Below are 20,868 nucleotides of genomic sequence, written 5' to 3'. Positions count from 1 at the left end.
CAAATTTATAGAGAAGATGTTTCTTTTTACCTTTTTTTTATGGCGATAGACATAGAATTGCTTATCATTTTGTTTTTCTTTTGATAATGGGCACCATTAACAAAAGTCACTTATTTTATATTTTCTCTCTTTTTTTTAACCAGTAAATCGTTCTATTAGGAAAAAGGTACACCAAAACAAACAAGTCCAATTTATCAAGGGAAAACTATACCCAGATCATTAGGCTTATCTCATACAACTAGACCTAAATCCCTCAATACTATTGGCTGAATAAGAGACATTATCACATGATGATCCATATGGAATAAGGCCACCATAGCTAACTCGTGAACCACCCTATTAGCAAAACGTCACGTCCACCGAAAAGACAAAAGATGAAAATTAGATTTCAAAAGTAAATAGTCTTGAGGAACAACACAAAACTCAGAAAGATCACACTTAAAAGCCTTGAATGCATTAATAACTTTAAGATAGTCCAACTCCACAATTACTCGATCAAAATGGTAATGCTTCAGCAACAACAGTACCTCCCAATTGGCTACCAACTCCACCATACAAGCCTCCATGAGAAAAGGTAATCATCTTGAATATCCACGAACAAACTCTCTCAAATGATCGAAAATTACAACAGAAAAGGTGGGCTAACTTAATTCGAAAAAAATAGCAATGCCTATATTGCATTTCAATCACCCAGTTGACAACCTTTCCTACTTAACTTGACTACCCCACTGTTCTTGTACAGTTGATTGTACATAGCTAAAAACACTGTGAGTATCACTCTATTTTGTTTAACCCACGACTTCAACCCATCCATGAAAAAGAAGAATGCCTCTTTCTCATTCAAATCTATGATTTGGAGCATCATTTCATTGAACTCTTTCATATACTCCCCAATTGTGCCTTGTTGCAAGAACTGGCGTAACTTAGCTCGAGCCTCTTTCTTGGCATATTATAGGCAAAACTACCCTTTGAACTCTTTTTAAGGCTCCTCCCAAGTCCCAACTATGGCCTGACCACACTTTTCATCTGTTGACCTATGATGCCACCATAAAAGAGCGAATTAGTAAAATATCTAGCAACAATATTTACCTTATCATCATCGTTGATACCCACGACACGAAATTATTGCTCTATTTCACACAAAAAATTGTTCGCATCCCTCATAGACCTTACCCCTTAAAGTTTTCTAATTTGAGGACATTCATCTTATGGTTTAGTGTCGCATTCAACACCTTTTTATCATGGCGGCTCTACACACGATAAACTCTTCCTCAACCTCCTAAATTCTCGTGTTCAAAGCCTTTATCATGGCTTCGTTTTCTGCCTTTATAAGTTTAAAATCATCATTATTCAATGTTAGCTTATCCATAGTGGAATTGAGCACCCTTGACATCACTTCCACATTCGAGAACCTCCATCACAAATTCCTTGAGTTTCACTTTCATCAAGTCCAACTCTGCGATGCATCCCTCAACTACCTCGAGTGTTTATTTTACATCTGTTATGCATTTATCAAGGTTTATCACTAGATTTTCCAATGTCGACTGTATATCCCTTGATTTGCTAGCTTTCTTGCCTGCACCATGAATCTCCTTAGGCTCAATCTGCTTGTCTACTTCTTTCATCATCTCAACTGGCACATTCAAACCTTAGCTTTGATGCCAACTATCATGAAGTTAAAACTTTAGCCTTGCATACCACGCAGTCTTAGGCGATTCCTTTGTTTCGAATCCACCAAAGTTAGCCTTACTCTTGAAATATGAGAATTCACAAAAAAAATTCTCTAAGGTACCGAAATATAGCAGAAGCAAACTCAAAACTCAAAATCCACAAGAAAGTAATGCAAATAAGGTGTTTGAGTAAATGATCTAAAATATATTCAATAATTATGAATGAGATGATTACAAAAGAGGAGGAAAACATCTATTTATAGTTAAGCTCCTCTAAATCAAACAATATAATTTGAATTACATTGACAATCGAAATCAAAGTCAATCTACAAATTGAGATTCTTAAGGGATTTCCCAAGATCTCCTAAGATTACAAAATATTCTAAGATTATTTTACATATTTACAATAGTAACCCTAGTTTTATTTGTGCATTTCACTAAGCCACTAAGGCTTCAAGCAGATAGGTTTATCCACATATTCCATGAATTGGGTTAGTTCAAGTGGGCCATATGAGCTTTATTTAATCAATTGACCTCCATGTGACTCTCTATGTGCATTCATCACGCACTTTGATCCACAACCCGTGACACAAACGGGTTCAATGGAGGAGCCCTTATTCTAGAACTTTGATTCTTAACACTTATAATGTGGTATTTATAGTTTACTAACATTGGCCATTATTCCCTTAAATGAAAACAAAGACTTAAGCTTGTTTGGACACAAAATTTCCCCTTTAGTGTTTTCACCTGTTAGGCAATGGTATCGCGATACCCAAGCTCTAGTATTGTGATACCCATGACAGTCTTGAATTGAGGGGTCCTAGGGTGTCTCGGTATCACAATACCCATGCTTGGTGTCACAATACCATTGAAGATGTCCTCACTTTTCTTCATTTCAACACTTTCAAGGGTATCACGACTTCCATACTTCGATATTGTGATACCTCTATTTTGGGTGATGTTTTCTTCAAGTTTGGGCCATTATTGACTTTCTACACCACTCAATCAAAATGTTAGGTTCTCCATGGCACGATTGGCTAATATGGGTATTAAAATAGCATAAAACTCATAAAAATAATTTATTAACAACAAAAACTAAGAATCGAAAAAAGTAAATAAAAGACATCTAAATTGCTTAAAAATAAACTTTTTAAGTGTAATAGAGAGCCTAATTTGATGTATCAAATTAAGAGAAATCACATCAGTAGGAGATTTGATTCGAGACGGTAGAGGCGATTGGATTATATGTTTTATGTTAAAATTGGTAAGACAGACAACTTGTAAGTAGAGATTTGGGGTATCTGAGAAGGTTTATAACTTGCGAAAAATTTAAATATCTAACAGCTTATTGTTGAGTTAGATGTCATGGTGGTTGTTACTTTTCTTACTAGGCCTTTCGATGACATTTATCCTTTGAGTACATTGGTTCAAGATTGTTTGACATACATAGAAGAAGGTTGGGTACTCAAGATGTATCATGTCTTCAGGAAGGGTAATAAGTGTGTTTGATCAACTCGCTAATATGGCGCAAAACATAAAAGTGAGAAAGATGGTCCTTGATACACCATCGTCAGAATTGACCCCTCTTATTCAGGATGATGCCGGAGGAAAATGAGTAGTTAAATTATAATTTTGTTCTCTTTTTCATACAAAAAAAATTATATTATATTATATTATATTATATTATATTATATTATATTATATTGTGAAAAGATCCACTTTTTCTATATTTGATATTTTAACAACTTAATCATCACATTGTATGTTCCATTTATATAGATCATGCATGCTAAATTTGACTAAATTAAAAATGTCTAACTATATGTTTTATGTAAAAAAAACTTTCAACTGTTAAATATATATTAATAAAAACAATGTTTTACATTAATATACTATAGAGATATGGATCAATTTGAAATTTTATATACATGAAAAGTACAGCTATATTAATAAATCCAACAGTTGAATTGTTAAGATATTAATAGTATAAAAAGTTATGCAAGTGTGTAACTACTTGAGTTTTACACCGGTGCAAGTGGGTCCATTCTCGTGTATAAATAATATGTCAAATTCTGCTATTAAACCTTGTACTTTATCTAAATTGTGGATTTAGTACATGTACTTTAATTTTATCAATTTTAGTCCTCGTACTTTTTAAAATTTGAAATTTGGTAACAGGTAAATCTATTTGGTTATGTCATTAGTTCTATATTATGCGTAAAAAGTTATAGATTTAGTCCATGTTCACCAATTGGATCATTCTTAATGTTATATTTTTTAAATTTGAATTTTTTTGTATTAATGCAAACGACAATCGTTAAATCCATTAATTGATTTTTTGTAAGTAATATGTGAAAATAACAAACAAACATAGCATTACACATGTGATAATATGTTAGTGTAACAGCCCGTTTTTGGTCAAATCGGAACAGTGATTTTGGGACCACAAATATAAATTTAAAATGTTTATTTTATTATTATTTTAATGTCTATGGCATGATAATATGATAGTGTGAAATTTTCGTTAAGAAATTTTAGCATTTGGTTGCTTAATTTGATAAAAAGGATTAAATCGCGTAAAGTGCAAAGTGATGTTCTATTAGCTAAATGTATTAAATAGCTATAGAACCTTAAGTGGAGATCCTTATGTTATAATAGACCATTTTTATAATGGGTGGACATTTATGGACATGTTATAAATTGTTTGAAAGGTTAATTAGTGAGGTTAATTTAGTAATTAGATAAATTAATAATAAATAAACAAAAAAAGCCATAATTGGTGTTCATCTTCTTCCTTAACCGAAAATAAGAGAAGAATACACCATTTTTGAGCTTTTAAGGTTCGGACATGGTTCTTTATGCATGGTATGTATTTTTCATTCGTTTTTAATAATTTCTATTTTTTGAGATAGTTGCAACTAGGTCTAACTAGCCCAAGGACTATTTTAAAAAACTGTTAAAGACTTTAGATGTTTTCATTGATGAATAAGCATGTGTTTTGAAGTTTCTTGTTAGATTATGAATGCTTGTTGATAGATATACAAGTTTTGTTAAGTGATTTTTAGTGGAAATGCAAAATAAGGATTAAATTGAAAAATGTTAAAAATTTGTGGTTAAAATGTGAAATAAATGAAAATATGGGCTTTTAGGGGTATAATAGTAATTCATCTAGGCTTGGGTTGTGATGAAATTGAATAAATTTTGTTTTACGAGCCTAGGGACTAAATTGTAAAAGTTGTGAAATTCTAAGGGTAAAAGTGTAAAAGTGCTATGTGTATTTTGGATTAAATTGAATAGATAGATTATTAAATAAGTTAATTTTGAATATATTTAGATCAAGAAAAGCGAAATTCGGATCTAGATAGGGGGAAAACTAAAGTTATTGACTAATCGACCTATTTCATCGTTTTTACTTCCGAGGTAAGTTCGTATATTATAGGTTTTGATACAAATGTATTTCATATGCTTTAATATTGTATGAATTGTGAATATGAAACTATGGATATGATCGATAGTAATTTGAAGATGATTCGACATTCAAAATCCCCGTTGAACCTTAGGAATAGTTTAGGATATTAGTGACATGTCATTAGAGGCTACATTGAGTTGGCTTCGGGACATGATATTAGCACTTCGGTGCAATTTATACTGATTTGGCTTTGGGCCATAAATATTGGCTAATTTGGCTTCGGGTCATGATATCAGTACTTCATATATAAGCTACCTTGATTTGGCTTTGGGCCATGGTATAGGTACTTAGTGTGCGAGACTCTTGAGTATCCAACTTCTATTCTGAATGGTTTAATAGGTAAACGAAATAAGTGATTAAGTACGAGAATGATATGAGATGGTACAGGTACGTACATGACATGTATAAGTTTTGGTTAGAAGAAACTTGTAAAGAATATGATTGATATCATAATTGGGTATATGAAAGGTTTCTTAGCTAATATATGCTAAATATTGGTATATTCAAATTGTTGAATTATAATCTTGAGATTGAATTAAGTTTATAGTATACGAGCTTACTAAGCTTTATAGCTTACTTTGTTTATTTTTCCCGTGTTTTATATTGTTATCAAGCTAGCTTGGATTCGGGGATCGTCGGAGATCGCTTCACACTATACACCTATCACTTGGTACCTATGAATTTTGCTATTTTAAGTATATGGCATGTATAGGGACTTTGGTCATGTTGGTTATGTTTTGGTTATGATTTTGGCCACTTGAATTTTCTTGTAAATGTTTAAGGTTTGGTTTGTATATTTGGCCATGTGAGTTGGCTTATTTTGGTTGATGTTGGTTATGTTATATGTATACAAATGACCTATGTTGTATGATTAATGTTGGAATCATGGTGCTTATTGATAACAGGTAATTTGAATGTCAATTGGTTAATAATTGGGAAGTTATGTGCTTGTGAATTGGTGAATGATGATGTATGTTTGGAAAGGTTTAATTAGTCAATTTATATCTGTGAAGTTGGTATGATTTGAATGAGTAAAACATGAGATAATAAGCATGTTAGTTGTTGATATTGAAATGGTATGTTTTAGCATTAATTGTGGTTGAATTGGATGTACATTTATGCTATGAATGAGTACCATTTGAGTTGTATAGGTGTGTGCCAATTTGGGGTGGCAAAATGGCTTGGTAAATAGCCTATTTTTATCCACACAGGTAGAGACACGGGCGTGTGTCTCAGCCGTGTGTGACACACGGTTATGTTACACGGTCGTGTGTCCCCTGGTGTTGAATTAAAAACCAAGTCAGTATACCCTACACGACTTCACACACGGGCGTGTGACTTAGCCGTGTGGCATAAGTCAGTATACCCTACAGGTTTAGCACGGCCTAGCACACGGTCTGACCCACGGGCGTGTGTGGCCACTTCGAAGGGTACACGGGTTAGACACACGGGCGTGTGATTGGTCGTGTGACCCAAGTCAATAAGCTCACTTGTTTGGACACGGGGTCGAACACGGGCTAGAACACGGCTATGTGATCCCATTTCAAATGTCCACACGGCCTGAGACACGGGCGTGTCTCTTGGCCGTATGAGAGACACGATCAAAGCATACAGGCGTGTAACCCCTTCAATTTGGAAAAGTTTCTAAGTTTCATAAAAATCTTGAGCTATCGGTTTAGTCTCAAACCAATTTCAAAGTATGTTTAGAGCCTTGTAGGCTTATAATAGGGACAATGTGAGTGTATTTGATTGGCATTACATTTGGTTGATGATTTTTTTTATTCAAATTGGATAGTTGTTTAAGTTGTAAGTTCGGTAACACTCTGTAACCCTATTCCGGCGTTGAATGCGGGCAAGGGTGTTACAGTTTGGCACATAAAATTTTAAAAATAACGAAACTTAACTTAATGAATTTAATAGTTATTATTTGGTTAACTAAAAATTTCAAATTCTAAAAGTACAGGGACTAAAATTAATCAAATTAAAGTATAAATACTAAATCCACAACTTATACAAAGTACATGGTCTAATGGCAAAACTTGACCTCAATAATAATAGTTATTTAAACTATTATATTTCAGCAGTGTAAATACACTCAATAAAGTGTGTTAGACTTGATACATAATCCCTATATATAGAGAGAAAATTCACAGGAGTTCTACTAGAATAAGAGAAGACAAAATAATTTTATTTTAATAGGAAACATTGAGTCCCTCTTAGACTCTATACAAGGGGTGACAGACATATTGGAAATACCCAATTTGTCACCCACCTCTATAACATGTGGGCTTCTCTGGGCATTGCATGTATTTGCTACAATTATTGCGTAATCCAGTCTTAAAATAAACTCATGTAAATTATTCAACCCAATAACTAATTTTTTATTTCAAAAATATTATTATTTAATTAAATAAAATAAATTTAATTATTTTTTCAATTAAATTATTTTCTTAACCCAATTTTAATTCTGTTAAAGTCATGACAACTTTACCATACTAGAATCTATGAGTAAATAAATTTAATTCTCTCGAATACTTAATTTAATTTTCACCTTGAAATCAATTATTTAATTACAATAAACTAAATAATAATTCAAAGAAGATAAATTAATTCCTAAATCATCTCTTATTCTTTGCGAGATAATGCATTTTCATTCATTTAACACATTGGTTCTAATTGCAATCCAAACATGGTTGTGTTGAGCTAGCGGATGGATCAATCAAATATATAATTAGGGTTCAACTAATTTGTAATAATAAGTACCATGATTGAACTTTTCTTATTATATATCATTACAAAAGCAACTTATAATTATATTTGTCTAATAACATTGTCATTAATATGTTACCCTCATAGGATATCATTAATCTCTTTAGATTAAATTCATTCACGTCATATGTTAATATTTTATCTCATGGTTACCATTGCATTTTCTACAATGAAAAAAAAAGTATTACTAGCAGATAGTAATAAAATAATTTGTTCCAGACAAATGACTCATGATCACGTTCATTTTCCATAAATCATGCAATATTAGATGATACTATTTACTCTTTATGAGTTATGAATTTCACCAATGTAAGTAAAGTTATGTCATATATAAGTCGTATATCCAACATTCCAACTTCAGACTCTATTACCACCAATTGAACATAAATATAATTAGTTACTTACTCAGAACTGAGGTAAGTTACACTATTAACGTTACAAGTGAATAAACTTATAAATGGGTTTAAGATGAATTTAGCTTGGGTCATGTCCAATGTATTGCCAATCCAAATAATCATATCTTTCTCTATTCTTCTGAGAGTCATTCGCTCCGATACCCAATACAAGGTATTTCCTCAATTAGACTTGATAGATAACATAATAGTCTCTTGAATCAATTTGCTCAATTTTTTATTCTTCATACTATGAACTATTTAGGTTACTTACAAAAGTAAGTTGTCTTCTTGCATCACTATCTGACCACATGATGCAACTTGATATTAGCTAAACATTAGGTAACCAATGAACCAATATTTGCTTATACATTTTGTTTTTCATGCAAAAATCTTTGAGGACAAATATTCAAAAGATAATAATTCTAACAATGGAATTTTATTAACCAATCTATTCAAAAAATTACAAGTATTAATGACAAAACAACTATGCTAAGGGCACCAAACCTCAACAACAACAACATCATAAGTTTCAATCAAACAATAAGTATAACAATAGCATAACTAGCATATTCATTTTCATAAAAGATCATAACCAAGTCATCCATTAATCAAATGCACATATCGATTAACATAACATAATATCAATGACTTTAAGCATATCCATGATTCTAAATATTCACTTCTAACATCTCAATTCATCACAACTCATCATAATCACATTATCAGCTGATCAAATTATTGCACCTATTAATTAGGCATGAATGAGTAGAAAGGTTACACGGATAGCTTCAAACACACCATGATTGTACAAATGTGCCATAAAAGTAGCAATACTCTAGTCCGTGGTAATGATGTGCAAGGCACAATATATACACCAAGAATGTTTCAAATCACAACAAGATGCCTTTTGAACACACCAAACTCCTAGGTGCATCAAACTAACCCATCATTATACAAATATTTTATGATACGCACTTATCAAATTGGTTAATAAAATTATTTAATCATTAAAACATGCATTATCCATACATTAAACATCATATATATATATATAGTAACCTTGGCAATAGACATCAAATATTCCTTAGAGCATAAACAAGCAATTAACTTACCTGGACATCAAAAAAGCATTCACAAGTAACACATACATCTAATTAATCATGTCATCTTAAGTAATTAACTTACCTGAACATATTAAGTAAAACTGGAAATTAGGAGTACAAACCAAAACTAATATAAACAAAATTTGAACTTTACAACAAAAATCGAACTTTACAACAAAATTCAATATATTACACCTAATGAAGAGCAAGGGTGGCCGGGCATGTAAGTCCTGTCTACTCAAACTACTACTTTAACATTTTTTATTTATTTATAATAAAGTATGAATGAAGTTGCTAAGGATTGGACTCAAATTCTTATATTACAAACACAATAATTTTACAGCCATGTTAAAAGGGTTATTGATCTTCAAACAATATCTTTAGTAATTAAAATTAACTATCATTTTTGTTTAAGTTTAATTATAAAAATATTTTACCATAAAATCAATTCAAAATCTTTTTGGAACGTAAAGGTATGGCTAGACATTCAATCACTTTCAATGTTAATTGAACCAATTAATCGATTTAAGCTTAACTAACTCAATGTTGATTGATTTAATTGGTCAATTGATTAAATAAAAGAAACTAATATAAAAAATATTAACTTAACTAAATACATTATTTAAGTAGATTATAACCTATTTTTGGTCAGCCCTATGTAAAGCTCTAACCTTGATTAAGAATTTTCTTCTTCTATGTAATGATTCTGTTAAAATATGAAAATGACATTAAAACATTAAAAAGAAAAAAGGAGATTTGAAAGGAGTAATATTTAATGTTAGGGATAAAGATACCTTGAGATTGTAAGTGGGAAAGGTATCAACTTGTTCCAATATTTTCTTTATTAAGGATAAAAGATAAAAAGCAAACTATTCACATTATCTTTAGCCTAATAGAATGAATGTTTGGGGTTACTTGGGAGAATGGAAACCAACTTGTTTTCCATCACATCCAAATTTTAGAAATAGTTTGGAGTGGTAATGCATGTTGTAATTTTGGAGAGAAAATTAAAGTGTCGTTGAAAGATTTAATTATAAATTTCGAAAGTTTCGATTTAATTTTCATGGGTCGTGAGAGAATATCTTGAATAAAAAAATTTGGAAATGATGTTGAGAATGAACAACGATTAAGAGTAACTTGTACATAATTTTAGATTAATCACGTTTTAATAAATTTTAAAATAAAGTTATAATGCCGGTTGAGTTTTAGTTCAATTGGTGTGAACATTATTGTTAGTACAAGAAGAAGTGGGTTCGAGTTTGCTAAAATACATTATCCTTCTATTTATAAACTGAGGAGAGACTATAATGAAATTGTTAAAAAAAAAACATACAAATAGATTGGTGGGTATCTATTTAGAATTACTTTTAAATGGGGACTGTTCTTATTTTTATTGATCAATTTACTTTTAAATGGTAACGGAATAATAAACAACACCATTAGTATGGGGACCATTCTTATTTTTATTGATCAATTTACTTTTAAATGGTAACGGAAGACTAACAATGTATTTATACCAAAAATTTTGGGTGGCAAAAATAAGAACAACCCCTATTTAGAGCGGTTAACGAGTAGTTTACATTAATTTTAAAATGACTAACATGAAAATGCACCATTAGACTTTTATTATTATTTAACAGTAGAGTGATTGATTTGATTTATTTCTTTTTTGGTAATCAAATTAACAAAAAAAATATTGAGATAACCAAAATAGAAACGGCCCATATTTAAAGTGACTGAATGGATAGTTTACTCAAATTTTTTTAGGGTATTTAACGTGGTAAAAGCTAATATATAAAAGATTATGCAATACTTTGGGGCTATATAAGTAGAAGTTGGAGTTCGGATGCTTTTTAAATAAAATTGGCTTAATATAATAGTTGGTATTTGAATTTGATTTTTTTCTTAATTTGGTATTTAAGTTTTTTTTGTCTAATTTGGTATATAAATTTAGTACCTAAATTTTTTTATTATTATCTAATTTGATACTTAAACTTGTCAAATGTTATATAAATTACCTAAAATATTAATGGTGTTGATTTTTTTATGAGGAGCAAAATTAGCTAATTATTTGTATATCTCTATTAATATTAAATCCTTTAAAAAAATTTTGAGGGTTTTCTTCATATTTTATATTTTTTATATAGAAAAATAAAAAATATACTTATATAATATGGATTGAACTCAAGCCTTCTTTGTCATGTATATATTTCTATAAATACATTTGCTGTATATTTTTATTTTTTATACATATTGTGAGTGTATTATAATCTAAGTAAACTTAAAATAATTTTATATAATAATTATATTGGTAATTTGTGTTGACGCAACTTTTGAAGTGATAGAACTTTAGTTGGTAATTTGCAAAGACAAGAAAAAAATTTTGAAAGGGCACAAAAATTTGAAGTTCGAAGCACCCTCGATACTTGAGTCAGAAAATGTTCAAAGATAAGAAGGCTAAAGGGAATAGAAAGTTGATAGAATCGGAGTCCTTATCTCATTCAGTGCATATATAACCATATTTATAGGCCTTTGCTTTCTACCTCGAAACAAACAAGCAAGTGCCCGGATCTAACTTCCATTGCCTTTCTCATGCGTTTTTTCTTTCTAGCTTACTGATACTGCATCTGTTAGTAAGACAAGTGTAAGCACAAGGAAAGAACCCCCCCCCCTTTGGGGCCTAGGCGGCCTGAGCCCTTAATGTTAATTCTTGTTGGCTCTTTGGTGGACTTGTTTTGCCCTAGCTGGGCTGCTTTGAACCCAAATTAGTAGTTAACAATCTAACCAACTCTTACATTTAAATTTTCTTTTAATTTCATGTAGTTATATATTTAATTAATTTTTTTAAACCGTAAAGTTAATTGAGACTTAATTTGATTGGTATGAGTATTGTTACCAATGTAGGGGATATGGATTTGAGTGTGTTGAAGGCTTTATCTTCCTATTTATGGGTTGGAGAGAGATTATGGGTAATTCTAAACATTATGTTAAAAAGAATATGTATAATCAGAACATATAATAATATTTTTAAGTGCCCAATTTCATCTAGCCCAAAACCAAAAAAAAATAAACAAAATATAAAAACCAAAAAATAAAAAAAATTCAAGTCCATTTACAAAAAAATAGGGCCCAATATATTACCCAAATTACAAGCCCAATAACACAAAACTCTAAGACCCACAACTTAAGTTTTCAGAAAACTAGAAAAAACCATAGCCTTTTCGCGCTACGCCCCACGTCAGCGTGCTCACTGCCCGAGGTCTGCTTCCCTGCCACCATTGCACCGAAATGGTAAGGCGTGGCTCCCATCGTCGTCGTTGACCGCCAAGGGTACTTATAAAGAGAACGAAAGAGGACAAAAGTAGAAACAACAGAAACAACAATAAAATACAAAAAAAAAATATGTAATATATAGCTATAAAAGTCATAACAACAGATTGTATTAAGGAGAAAAAATCGAAAGATAAAAAATCAAATAAGATACAGAAGGAACAAGTTTTTAAAAAAAATGTAGCATTTTTATTTCTTATTTTCGAAGCAAAAAAAAAAGGAAAAGGAAAGAAGCCTTACATGAAAACCGCAGTCGTCGTCGCCGTCGTGGGTCCCTTTCTTTCGACTCGAGAAGCCTACGAACCCCTTAGGGTTCTGTCGAATGCCTCATCGAAAAAGGGTGAAACCTTTCGGTTTCTTTTCCTTCAGTCGAGCGCCAATTAGGTTTTCGGGGATTTAAACCCCAAATCTATGTTCTATTCGAAGAAAGGGTCAAAAAAGTTTTTTTTTGGGTTTTTCGACCACCGGAGACGGCGGTTGATGTCATCGACGACCAGTGGCCGTGGCGGACACGCGATGGCCTTTGGCTGGATAGGGGACTGAATCGGGAGAAAAAAAAAGGAGGAAGATTTTTTTTTAAAACGGGATTGAAATGATTTTTTTAATATTTTTAATTTGTATAGACTTGTTAAAACAACATCGTTTCATCTAGGCCTTAAACGTCCCAAAACGACATCGTTTTAAAGGTCGATCCTAATTCCCTTAAGATCTGTGTATTTTTTAAAGGGAGGATTTAATTGTTGCTTTAGCCCTTCCGCTTTTTTACTATTTTTTAATTTTGTCCTATAGCTAAGTTTTTTTACTTTTATTTTTGCCCTCTTGTTTTTTTTTTGAGCAATTTAGTCTCTCGACCACTGTGGACCCATTAGGGGAATAACACATGTCCTAGGGCTTAGAATAATTACCCATTTAGTCACTATTTACTTTCGCGTTTTCATTTTAGGCTTTCATTTATTTGTTTGTTTAGTTTTTCTATATAATTTTCGCTTTTAATTTCATTTAAGTTCTGATTAAGTCCTTTATTTATTTTAATTCAACTTTTTATGAATTATTATTTTTATTTATTTACTTATTTATTATTTCTTTATCCTTTTTATATTTAAAATTTATATTATTCATGTTTCTTTTTATTTGCGCATTTGTTGTTCCTATTATTATTATTACCATTTATCTTTCGTCGATTATTTATATTAGTATTAGAATAGTAATTATAACATGATTATTGCAATTGTTATTATGAATTGGTGTTTTTTTATTATTATACTTATATCATTGTCATTTACTAGCATGACATTTTTACTTTTCCTATATCATTGTTTCATTTTTTACACACTTCCATTTTATTTTATTTTGCTACAATCACGCATTGTGTTTAAAATATACTTACTCATTTTTATACTATGTTCAAATAAGTTAAATGCATATTGCTTTAAATGTTACATTTTTTTTAACTTGATGCAAAAAAAGGAAAAATTTTAAAATTAAGGCAATGTTCTGTATTTGGAGATTCGAGAAGTTGTGCCCTAACTTATGGGGTTTGAATTTCTCTTTGAAATAGAAAACCAAATATTTCTTTTAAAACTAAAACACATGAGATTTAAATAATAATTAAATAATGAGCAAGCTTATTTTCGAGGATTTGAAATGTCATGTCCTAACTTATGGGATATGACCTTTTTGTTTTGGTTACCTCAAGATAAGAAGGTCTCTTACATACGTTTTAATTTATTTAAGTGATTTTAATTAAAAATAACATTATGCAAAGTGGGATCGTGTTTTAAATTCTCTTCAAATTTTCTATTCTCGATACTAAGACATCAATTAATCAACTAGGTACCAATTTTGAACATTATGAGGGTGTTAACCTTTCCTCGTGCGCAACTGACTCCAAAACTTGTTTCCTAGATTTTGTAAAACTGAAAATCATTGTTTTAACAAATCTAAATTTTTGTTAAAATAATCAAATTACGAGGTAACCCAATCACACCTAATAAAAAGAATTGGTGGCGACTCTCATTTTCGTTTTTTTAAATAAAAGACGATTTTCAAAAAGATTTCGACAGCTTGATAACTCCATTGGGGACAAAATAAGAGAGTCAAGCCACGAGTGTAACACCCCTCACCCGTACTCGACGCCAGGATAGGGTTCGAGGCATTACCAGGACTTTACATTTTGAAACGTACCAAATTAGGTCACCAAGTTTTACTCAAATTTTAAGCTTTTCATCCATGAACAACTCGTCCCTTATATAGGCCTTCAAGGCCTATAACATACCTAGAGGCAGTGCGGAATAAATTCGGGTACGCTCGATAAACCTTGGGCTCCTTAGGAAATTTTTCCTATCATAAAGGGTCACACACCCGTGTATGTGGGCCGTGTGGACTCACACGCCCATGTGACTTAGGGCAAGCCCATGCCCTTCAGCCGTGGGCAACACTGACTTATCAAAATGGCCATGGCACACACCCGTGCTGCCTGCCCATGGACGACATTGTCTTTTCAACACGACTATGGTGCACGCCCATGTGGCCTACCCGTGTACAACTTTGAGTTAAAATTTTAAGTGCAGGGGACACACGGCCATAGCACACACCCATGAGAGGGAACCGTGTGTCACACACGGCCTAGACACACGCCCGTGTATCTAACCATGTGGACTCTAATAGGCTATTTTCTTAGCCTTTAGTCACCCCTTTCTACTACTTGTGCTTAGTGGTTACCAAATTCAAAGTAAAACACAATTATACACTTGAAAATAATCTTGATTAAACTAGATGTATGGAAACCTCATATCATTGGTTCCATACATGATAGGTTATTTCCCATTTAGTGTTTATGGGTTCCCATGTCACTTTAATTCATCCGAAATTGGCTCGTCCATGTGACTCATTGCCAATTGGTAACGACCCATCACTTGTAAATAAAACCATGCATAAATTCGTAGGTCATAGCTTACTTCAATTAAGCCAATTTTCGTGGCCATATACAAAGAGATAAAAATATTTTTTTACATGCCTTCATTTGGCAAATCAAATGACACGTATAACAAAATACTCAAAAATACTATACATGCCATTGAACAAAACAAACAAAGTCTTTATACCAAAGCTTGTCTAGTTGATAGTGTTTTGACTCTCCAATCATCTTCCAATCATCTTCCAATCCTTTCGAGTCCTCGAGCTCTGTGAGACAGGAAAAAACAAAAGAGGGGTAAGCATTTACATGCTTAGTAAGCTCGAATAACCGGAAAGTAAACTTACCGAGTAATTAGCATACATTCATATTCAAATCATGAAATCATCAATTATGAAACGATTCCCTATCACATGCACTCAATCAATGAGTTAGTTACATAACAAAGCATCATGTAATTTATGCAGATGAGCTCATCATTCATCATCTTATTGACATCCATCATATTAATCCCGTTGAGTTTTTAGGAAATCTCGATGGAATACCCATTATCCGTCAATTCTTACGAATAATCATTTTACATATATGCACTCTCGCGAACCTCACATCTCAGGGCAAGATTACCAGTCCAGGCTAAATCCCTTATGACGACAAACTCCCTTAATGAGCTCGGATCTGAATTACTAGTCCAGGCTATGTAACACCCCTAACCCGTATCCGCTGCCAGAACAGTGTTTCAGAGCATTACTACCATTTACAGATCACTAAAAAAAATTTAAATACTTACCAATTCAATGCATCTTATAAATAAATATAGTACCATTCAATCAACAATTTTGACACTTGTATAAGCATCAAATAACAGCATTGTTAGTATACTTGCACATATCTCATATAAATTCAACATTGATATATCTATTTTCTCGACATATCACACTTGAGTTTAATAATAGTCTCAACTTACATAATTTCCTTGTATCAACATATCAAAGATAATCATATATGTACATGTCATGAAACATATCATGCTTTTACCGTTTCTTCATAAGCATATATCATTCATTTCATTATATCAATATTTCATGCTCTATCATTTCCATATATTTTATGTATATTTATTCCGGTAATAGTTTATATCAAACTTAACATAAATTATATTCCATGTACTTATACTTATTTCGTTTATCTATCTTTATAATTATTTCATATAACCATTCGTCATCTGATACATATTACCTGAATATCAATTGTTCAACAGATGTCATAGCGTCTCCCATCCACGGTCTTATTTATCTTTGACATGATGCCATAGTGTCTTTCAACTATGGTCTTACTCATTTTCTGTCATGTTGCCATGGTATCTTTCAACCATGGTCTTTTTCATTTCATGTCACGCTGCCATGGTATCTTTCAACCATGGTCTTATTTATTTCCCGTCATGTTGCCATGGTATCTTTCAACCATGGTCTTACACGTTTCATATCAGGCTGCCATGGTATCTTTCAACCATGGCCTTACACATTTCATATCAGGCTGCCATGGTATCTTTCAACCATGGTCTTACACATTTCATATCAGGTTGCCATGGTATCTTTCAACCATGGTCTTACACATTTCATATCAGAGAGCACACTCCCGCAAACCTCATCCTTACAGTGGGATTACCAGTCCAGGCTAAATCCCCTGTAATATAAACTCATAGAGTATTGTCGGGATTACCAGTCCAGGCTAAATCCCCTGGAACGACAATTACTCTAATGAGCTTGGATCTGAATTACCAGTCCAGGCTAAATTCAGACCCTAATTCGGATTACCCGTTCGGGCTAAATCCATTTACACGTATTCTTCGGGAGGGTTATATCAAGATAGGATCACCCGTCCGGGCTAGATCCTTTTTACCGTCAATTCCTTTTCAGAGATCCATCGAATTTTCCTTTCATTCAACCGGGATTTCTTCCTCTTTTATCAAATATATCAATATTTCATAAAATTTCATATAATGAACATTCAAATCATATTCATATCAAAAATATGCATTTCAAGCATTTAAGAATATAATTCAAGTTACATGAACTTACCTCATTGCTTGTTTGTGTTTATAATTTCATTAATCCGATATCTTTTCTTTTCCACGATCAAGTCTCATATTTGAGTCGTCCGGATCTTTATAAATAAATTTGATCATCATTTTCATTCATTTCATATTCTAATGCATTTAATTAATGCTCTAGGTAAAATTATCATTTTGCCCCTAACTTTTAATTAATGACGATTTCATCCTTAGGGTCAGGAAAATAAAATTCTTGCAATTTAATCCTTATTTCTAGCTATTATTCTCATATATATATTTATAACAGTCCATGAATTCTATAAAATATCAGAATTTTCCATAATTTCAACACTTTTCAATTTAATCCCTAAAACATGTTTTCCCCGATCTTGAACTAAATTAATAATTTCAATCAATTTTGTAATTTAAATAATAAAATAATCCATTTCATGCAATTTGGTCATTTCTGACATTTTTACAAAATTTCCCATAAAGTTTTATTTTTATTCAATTTAGTCCCTGAGCCTAAAATATGCAAATTAGCCATGCTAGATGAATATTCATACATATTTTTCCTCCTCCTCCTCTCCATTCCACATCCTTAATGTAGATAACACACTTGTAAGTAACATTATCCATAATTTTTATTATTTACTTTTATGAATATTCAAGCTGTCCATCTATGTCATAGTCACTAAATTATTTATATCTGAAGCTCTAGAACTCTAAATTAATATCCGATAATTTTCTATGAAACTAGACTCATATATATTCTTACCATAAAATTTTCATAATTTTTGGTTTAGTCAATAAATACAGTTTATTCTTTAAAGTTACCCCTATTCTGCTGTCTGACAGTTGTGACCCTTCTTCACTAAAAATTAATTATCTTCTCGTACAGAATTTTAATGATGTTCCCGTTTATTTATATTGAAACTAGACTCATTCAAGATTCTAAAAATATAAATTTAAGCCCATAATTATGATTATCCAATTTTTTATGATTTTTCAAAGTCAGAACAGGGGAACCCGAAATTATTCTGATGTTGTCTCACAAAATTTATTATATCTCATGATTTACAAATATATTGCTTACACCGTTCTTCTATGAGAAACTAAATTCAATGAGCTTTAATTTCATATTTTTTTCATCTTCTAATTAGATTTATACAATTTATGGTGATTTTTCAAATTTAGTCTACTGCTGCTGTTCAATACTGTTTTAGTACAAGATATTAATTACCATGTTATAACATCCTTATTTTCTTTTTCTACACCATTTCTCATCACTTTCTCTTATTTTCTCTTCACTAACATATCAAGAACATAAGACCTTATGTAAGAAAACTCTACTATAACATTATTTCCATGTTTTATCAATAATAACAAACTTAAAAACATATTGAAATCTTGATATACTTACCTTGTTCTATTGATACTAATCTTTAACTTGATTTTCTCTCTCCTCCAGCTTCTATTTCTTGAATCCAACTTGATATTCTAACTCCCCATAGCCTCCTTAACATTTCTCTCTCTTAGTAGCAATGGAAATTCTTTTGATTTCTAGGTGGAAATGGTGAATTTTTGGTGGAAGGACCAAATTGTAAAGAAAAGAAAATTTATTTCTTTTCCTTCTCTTCTAACGTTGGCTGCATGCATGGAAAATGATGAAAATTCTTCATCTTTCCTTCCTTTTATACTAAATAATTAATAATAAAATAATAATAAAATATTCCATTAAAATAATATATATAATTAAATAATCATAAAATATCATCAACATCATCATTACTTTCTAGATTTCTCTCTCTTCCAATTGACCATTTTGCCCTTTATTATCTTTTAAAATTCCATCCTTGAGTCATCATTTAATTTTGGTAAAATTACAATTTAGTCCCTCATAGTTCTTCACCTATTCAATTTGGTCCTAATTCATCCATTTTCCTTAGTTTCTAGATCATTCCACTCTTAAAATATTTACACTATTGGTCCTTCAACTTTTTCATATTTACACTTTAACCCCTTAAATTTTGAGTATTTACTCTTATACAACAAAACTTTTGTCACTTTTACAATTTAGTCCTTTCTTGAATTAATAAATCATAATATACTTCTTAATATTGACATAACTCAAAATTTCCCTTTATGTCACTTTATTTCCTTATTTTACTATATCAAGGATAATATCTTACTGTAAAAATTTTCAGGGTATTACAGGCTAAATTCAGACCTTAATCGGATTACCCGTCCGGGTTAAATCCATAATGCACACATATTCTTTGGGAGGCTTAATCATTCAAGGAACACCCGTCCGAGCTAGATCCTTTTCATACTTAAGATCACGGATTACCCGTCCGGGATAAATCCTTACTGCAACACATGCAGGATCTCTTTACACATATCAATGAGAGTTTATCCATCGAATTTCCTTTGTCAACCTCATCCGAGACATTTTTCACATGTTACCATCAAATATGTATTTCTATGATATTTCATGCTAATAATAAATGCAATCATCATGCATTCATAAATCATTCAATTATGCATATTAGGGGTTTACTTTAAGTTATCCGAACTTCCTTGGTATTCTTTTCGAAGTTGTGTTTCAGTTATTCCAAAACCTTGCGTTTACCTCGATCGACCTCTGGCATTTATTCTTCGGGGTCTATAATAACAAAATTAACTCATTAATATACTACATTATACATTTCAAGTTTAATATCTACCCCAATCCAAATGACCATTTTGCCCCTAACTTTTCACATTTTTACAATTTTGTCCCTGGGCTCGTATAATAAAACACATTAACTTTCTATCTTACCCAAGCCTAGCCGAAGACTTTTCCTTCTTATGGTAGCCCACATTTTCCATTATTTTCTCATTTCTACCACACATTTACATCTTTTGCAATATAAGAGTTTTTCATGAAAATCAACTAGGAAAAGATGTTTAATACACATTCATCTTTCATATTCCTCCATAATCCATCAAAATACAAGCAACTCATGCATGGGTAAATTTTTAAATATAAACCCTAGCATGAAATATGGGAAGAAATGGAGAGAGCAAGCTACCCGGATTTTAAAAATACGTAGAGCATGAAAAACGGGGCTTGGGAGCACTTACTATTGAGCTTGGAAAGCTTGAAAACCCTCGCTATGGAAACCC

Source organism: Gossypium hirsutum, chromosome A10 (assembly GCF_007990345.1).
Source record: "Gossypium hirsutum isolate 1008001.06 chromosome A10, Gossypium_hirsutum_v2.1, whole genome shotgun sequence".
NCBI lineage: Eukaryota > Viridiplantae > Streptophyta > Magnoliopsida > Malvales > Malvaceae > Gossypium > Gossypium hirsutum.
The sequence above is the reverse complement of the archived record's forward strand: the minus strand, read 5'-3'. Positions refer to the sequence as shown.